Below are 7,005 nucleotides of genomic sequence, written 5' to 3'. Positions count from 1 at the left end.
TAGTAGTAGTAGTAGTTAGTATTAGTATTAGTATTATTAGTATTAGTATTAGTATTATTACTATTATTAGTATTAGTATTAGTATTATACCTTTCCATCAATGTTGAAGAGGGATAATCAAAGCGTGGCCTTCCTGATGTTGTTGGACTGCAAGTCCCAAAATTCCTCATCATTAGCTATGCTAGCTAGGGCTTATGGGAACAGAGCCCAAAAACAGCTGGAGGGCTGCACTTTATTCACTCCTCCTGTACCACTTGAAAACACACATTCTCTGGCCCGAGAATCTGGGCTCCCATTTCTCTTCACAGTCTTGAAGACCACAAGTCTGTAACTTTGAAAATGATATAAATGTCCTCAGGGTGCTCAGTCTGGTGTCCTCTACCAGTTTCCATACTTGTGATGTGCACTTGAAGAATTGTATGCAACTTCATATATTGCTGTTTTCCCTCTTGGTTCTCACAAGGTATAAAAGGCTTACAATATATTTTACACAGAAATTGTGGTGACTGTTACATTTCATATAATCACAGTTCAAAATGCACCATAGAATTATTTCCATATTGAAGAGAGGGAACTTTTCATTCACCATATATTTTGGATTACAACTCCCATCAACCCTTACCATTGCTAATGCTGCCTCGGTCTTTTGACAGCTGAAGGTTCCCACTTCACGTCTGGTCTGTTCAAAGAGAACACAAATAATTAAATTCACTTGGGGTCAGTAGAGGCATCATGGGGAAATGCTACATTTGAGTACCTCATGCTGTTGTCTTTTTCAAAAGACACAGAGGTGAGGGAAACTGGAATTGAGGTAATGATATAGGGAATGGTTGTTAATTCCTGTGGCCACACTGCAGTCTTGATCTAAATCCTTTCCTCCCCAGTATGACTCTTAGCTGTGGAGGGGGAAAACCTATGTGTTTAAAAACCAAGGGAACAACCAGAAGTCTCAAAGGGGATTCAGTCCTTATATTGTGAGCTTCAGAACATGTTAAAGAAAACCAGTACAAAATGGATAAACTTGGATACACTTTCCACACTGGGATACACTCCCATAATTCTGCCACAGAAGAAGCTTGGATTTGGCCTGGGCCCTCCCTCAGCTATAGTTTATTCAGTACTGTGGTTAATCCAGCTTGTTGAAGAGCTTGCATTATAAAACACATTAAGCATTTTCCTTAGCTGCTGGATGCCAAGAAACTAGTCACTACAAGCCCTAATCATTTGGAACTGTCTACTTAATTGTAATCAAGATCAAATGTAGCCCTTTAAAAATACATTTACTTACATATTAAGTCATCTGGCAGGATTTATTTTGTGTTATATGTGCAACGTGTGTGAGTTAACATATTATTTGGAAGAACAGATGTGTATGGATGCACTAGACTAGGATTACAGTTCTACTGCAGCTATGTGCTTAGGCACTTAAGTGTCTAAACCTGTGCTGAAGAACTGTCTAAATAAGCAAAAACAAAGTAAAATCCCTGTCACGAGAAATGAGACACAATAAAGTGCCTCCGCCTCTGTAGAGACCCCCAAATCTTTCTGTTCTTTTGTTTTACCGTCATAATGGAGATTAATATGTACTTTGCAAAATACATAAGAGGATGCTAGGGGATAGTTTTGTCTGGAAGTGTCAAACTACTTATTCTGGATGAGCCCTCCAGATTTGGGATGCATTAATACTTTGGGCTTTTAGGCCCTGATCCTAAAACTGTGATCAGACACTACACCTACACTACACTAGGCCCTAACGCCTGAATGTTACTTCATTTGTCACCTCCACAGAGTCTCACCTATATAGTGAATTCAAGCCAGAAGTATAGATAGATAGCTGCGCATTGCAATATTTAAAATAAGCACGTAATGGGCCTTTTCAGATTAATTTTTAATAGGCTAGCTTTCACAGGTTATAACTTTCTACTTCAGATGGAAAAGTGGAACAGCTGGCAGCAGCAAATGGCATAAGGTGATTATAAACTGGTGGGAATTTGATTGCCATCCCTCTTTTAGAAGAATTCATCATGATTCAAATATGAACTTTTTTTCGCATTTAGGAATGGAAAGACCTTCAGCTTAAAAAAAAATTAAAAAATGGAAGTAGCTTACTGATTCACACATCAGAGATGCAGGATGTGCGTATTTTGCTCTTAAATGCTAAGCTTTCATACATTCCTGGGTTGTTATATATATATATATATATATACACCAAATATCTAAATACCAGGCAGGTTGAACTTGATCAAGTTCAATGCTAGGGATAGTTACACCCATTGCTAGCATAGGTGACTGAGAATTTTTTTTACTATTGTCCTACATGAACTAAGGACCCAGCTATACATTACAGATAGCTCACCATTAGCAGCTGAAATATGTTAGTGTTCTAGAGATATAACCCAGGCAGACCTGCATGACTGAGCCAAGAAAGCCACCTGATGACCAAAAATAAAACAAAACCAGGCTAACTTGCAAACTACAGAAGGTATAAAGATTCTCTGTTGCAACTATTTAATATTCCTAGCACTAAAAGAATCCCCTTTTCTAACGAGCTGTAATATATGCCTCAGAGTATGAGATCTCTTGTGTGCCTTAATGATGAAAACTCAGAAGAGTGGGTACAATCAGATTTCAGGGAAGCTTGTTTGCCACTGCTGATCTTGCCAGGGAAATCTTGACAAGGTTTTATGGAATCACATTCTTCCTTGAACCACCAGCAAGCACATGGTGGGCCCTTCAAGTTTCCACTGCTTGAAGAGTACAGCTACTATTGGCCATGATCCGTCAGAAGTCTGTCTACGTGCGGTGTCTTCTGAACAGCAGACTGGAGTTCCCAGAGCTTCCTCTGAATAATTCTTCCTTTGTGTTGTTGACATTTGTGCCTGATGTAGGTTGTGGTATCATGTGGTGTTCTTAAATTCCCTGATGGCTCAGCCAAAATAGTCTTGCATCCAAGGCGAGACGAGTTTCCATTTTAGAACATCTGCTTCTGCTGGTCATGCAGAGGATGCAGAATGAAAACTTTTGGTTTGTTTAACAGGTGTGGTATGCAGCTGATGGAAAGCTATTTGAAAACTGATGGTGCTGTTGAGCAAAAACGTGCCATCCAACTACAGTGTTGTTTTGTATTTGGATACATATTTTAGAAAAGATACTGGATTCTTTCACCATTTTAACTCTGTGTGCGGAAGAACTCTGTACATCTACAGGAAATTCCTGTGAGCTGGAAAACATTATGTGTCAGGTTTTTTGGGGGGTGGGGGAAGAAATAAATTCATATAGTGTCCTAGATACTTGACATTTCTTTTCCTAGCATTGAGCTCCTGCATGGCGTATGGAAGGCACACCAAAGCCATGCAGAAGTTAGCAGTCTGGCTGTAACATTTTGGATCAGATGAAGATTCCAAACACTCTTCAAAGGCAGCCAAATATGAATCATGTGAATTTACAAAACTCACCAGAACTACAACTCCAAGAATAATTTTGTATGAGTGGAAGCCATGGTAATTAATGGTTATATGATCTACATAGATTTATATCGTAGAGAATATGTCTTAAAATGTGACACTTAATTTTTAGCGAATATGATGCTGTGTGTTGTTTGTAGCCTTGTGTATGGAAGCATCTTTTTAGATCCTAGGCATTCCCCTTCTCTTCTGCTTTGCTCCTAAACACCTTGAAATCAAATTCTGTTGTTACTTGAACTTGCTTCCAGGTTAGAAAGCTAAAGATTTAATGGATGCCCATTGATTCTAGCCACATCATAAACTCTCACAAAACTAATTCTTCCAAAGATGAGCTTGTAGATTAAAGTTAAATCAAAATATGCACCATCTGAGGAATCATAAAGCAACCTGAGTCACAGGATAATAATCTGTCATAAAAAGTTGTGCCCTTGACTGTTTTCATTCTGTTTAATGTCTTCAGTTTCCACAACCAGCTGCTGTGGTAATAATCATATTTTTCTTGGACCCCACATTATTTTCAGACAAGGTTGTCTTAGGAGCAAGTTTTTAAAAGACCATAAGTGGGTTTGTCAGAGTCCAGTTCTGAATACTACCAGAGCTCTGAGTCTTTTTAGAAGTCCATACATGAGTTTAAAGATGACTTCTAGAAGGAGGGAAGTGATTTTAGTATATTGACCAGAATCTTATTGGCGATTTATGCTTGTATAAAGTACAGTGTGTAAATCTTGGTGGCATACTGCCTCTTCATTAAACGAAGCACTGGTCATGTGTCTGTGTACACAGCAGATTGCATGATCAGGTTGATGCTATCAGCACCTCATTAAAAGCAAAAAAGAGAGCAAAGTGTGCTGCTTATATACCATCCCGTTGCACTTAAAGTACTCTTTAGGTGGGTTACAACATAATTATGCAGGCTACACATTCCCTGCCCACTCCAGCAAGCTGAGTGCTCACCAACCTTGGAAGGATGGAGGGCCTAGTCAATTTCAAGCTAGCTACCTGAGCATGTCAGGATTGAACTCATGTTGTGGGCAGAGCTTTGACTCCACTACTGCAATTTAACCTTTGCATCATGAGTAACAATTTGTTGCTAAGACATAGCAAAAAAGCAAAGTGTGCTGCTTATATACCGCCTCATCGTGCTTCAAGCACTCTCTGGGCGGTTTACAAGTTGATTATGCAGGCTACACATTGCCCCCCCCCAAGCAAGCTGGGTACTCATTTTACCGACCTCGGAAGGATAGAAGGCTGAGTTAACCTTGAGCCGGCTACCTGGGATTGAACCCTGGGTCATGAGCACAGTTTTGGCTGCAGTACAGTGGTTTAACCACTGTGCCACGACTTTTGTACCTTCACTGCAATCCTATGAAGAAAATTGGGTTGAACAAAGACTGGCCCCAAGTCACCTTGTAAACAATACAATTAAGGGGATCTGAACCTCACTCTTCCCAGTCATACTCCATCATCTTAAACACTACAGCACAAGCATTATATGTTCTGCCTACACCACTTGCCTCAGTAGTAGGAAGTTTCGGAGACTGCCTTGTTTAGGTCAGTTTTTTTTAAAAGAAAGGAGAACACCTGATATTTCTTGACTTTGATTATTATTAATTTTTTGCCACCACTTCTGCCTTAGTTATGAAGACAACCACCATCGCTACCTCATTCTCCTTGGAAGTATTACATAGATATTCTATCTTTGTTCAAAAGGGCATAGCTTACAGAAAATGAAACAAATGTTGAAAAATCACAACCCTAGCACTTTGTTTTGCTTTGCTCAGCCCCCTCAGAGAAGATTTCACAAAACCAGAACTGGAGTTCCAACCATGCCTAGGGTGATAAATTTTGGTTTGGATGAAAATGTATTTATTGGTTTATTTAGCTGAAAAAGAGGATGTGGTTCCTGTGACTTTTTATAACTGGGGAAGGGGGAGGGGAAGCTGGCATTACAAGCTGGACCTGCTGAAATCTTATCTTTTAAGCAACTACTAAAGATAAAGGATCTCTTCCCTACACTCAGTTTAGGTTTGTTGAGGTGATGCAGCCGATGACAGGACTTGGAGGCAAAAATTGTCCTTACACAACCCCTTGTAGCTATTGTTGATCTTCATATTAGGCAAAGGCTTATGGGAAGAGGGGACACTGTAAACATCAGGTGCTGGAGAAGATGAGCTAGAAAACTTATTTTAAAAAGAGGGGAAATGCCCTTTTGTATGCCCCTGCTGCCTTTGTTAGACCTTGGACCTTGTAAGACAGGTAGCCTGCCCTCTAGCCTGGTTGCTAAAAGCACTGAGTGTACTCACGCAGAAACCACAGATAGCTGGAAAGATGTGAGTAATCACCTTGCAAGAGCAAACATTATTGATGAGCTAAAGCTGCGGTCTCCTGCTGCTATACTGAAGCTGTTTCATGGTTAGAACTTTGTGTGTGTGTGAGATTAAAGACATTTCCTTTATTCTTTACTGAGATAAGACATTTGCTTGCATCTTTAACCACAGAATAGACTCACCTGCTAGAAAAGGGCCAGCAAATCTGTGTCTTGCTTGAAATGCATCATGACTAGGACATCTTGTATTTTCTGGGCTTCCAGCTCCTGCCCAGCCCTTTGGGATTTTGACTCTGTATTTTATGTGCCACTGAGTCAGTCTTATCCCTTTTATAGAACTGGACTCGGTTTTCTGTTCCTTGCTTTCCTTGCTTCATTAATCTTCAAATAAATCAAGCCTGAACTCTCTCCAAAAGCAAAAAATGACTAAACAGAAGCTACTGTACTTGGAATGCCTCATGAGAAGACTTGACTTGCTGGAATAGATGTTATTACAGGGAAAAGTGATTGTGATCCAGGTGTGAATATTTGACCCTCAGTATCTGAAACCGGCCCTTGGAACTGTCAAGGATTTCATTTATCTGTTTCATAAATTGGGGATGCAGAATGACTGGCTCTCCTGATACGGTTTTTAGACCACATTTCTATTACAGTTGCAGACGAGAGTTTAGTTTAAAGGCTCCTAGTTGCAGATGAGGGTTTAGTTTAAGGCTTCTGTGCACTGCCCCTGGTGAAAAATAGAACATGCTGATAGCTCTTTGGATGTCTATGGTGACTTGTCACCTCTGTGGATGAATTTTAAATCCAAAGGCTCATCATAAAAAATCCTCATGATTTACATCTCTGCTGTCTATTCCCACTCAGATCTTTCTCCACTTGTAGGTTGTCTCTGCTTCCGTAGTATTAATTTGAGCTGAGGTTTTGTTCAATGGCCAGACAAAGATTTTGTGCCGGGAGGGGCCTAGTTTCAGAAACAGTTATCTAACTATGACTCTTTTTTTAAATGGCAAGGAAGAGCTGATTCTGAAATTTCCACAATATTCACATGCTGTTATCTGTTTGAAGATTCACCAGGATGCTTATGGGAGAACTGCAAGGAGAGCATGCATGGTTTTCGCACTTATTACATGGTTTACCCAAGGTGCACCTGCTTGCATACAAAACAGATCCAGGTCTCAGTGTCTTGGAGTGCTTTATGCAGAATCCATCTGACAT

The 7,005-nt window shown here is 40.0% G+C and overlaps 1 protein-coding gene across 1 annotated transcript in view; it reads right to left on the bottom strand.

Annotated features, from left to right (window-relative positions):
• Positions 1–285: 285 nt before the first annotated feature.
• Positions 286–7,005, bottom strand: part of RNLS (renalase, FAD dependent amine oxidase) — a 291,960-nt gene continuing 285,240 nt past the window's right edge. Inside the window, exon 8 of the transcript XR_013543984.1 lies at positions 286–679. The gene's annotated coding sequence lies outside the window, so the exon portion shown is untranslated. The remainder of the gene's footprint in view (positions 680–7,005) is intronic.

The sequence above is a fragment of the Pogona vitticeps genome, chromosome 3 (assembly GCF_051106095.1).
Source record: "Pogona vitticeps strain Pit_001003342236 chromosome 3, PviZW2.1, whole genome shotgun sequence".
NCBI lineage: Eukaryota > Metazoa > Chordata > Lepidosauria > Squamata > Agamidae > Pogona > Pogona vitticeps.
This window is presented reverse-complemented; position numbering and strand designations above follow the sequence as displayed.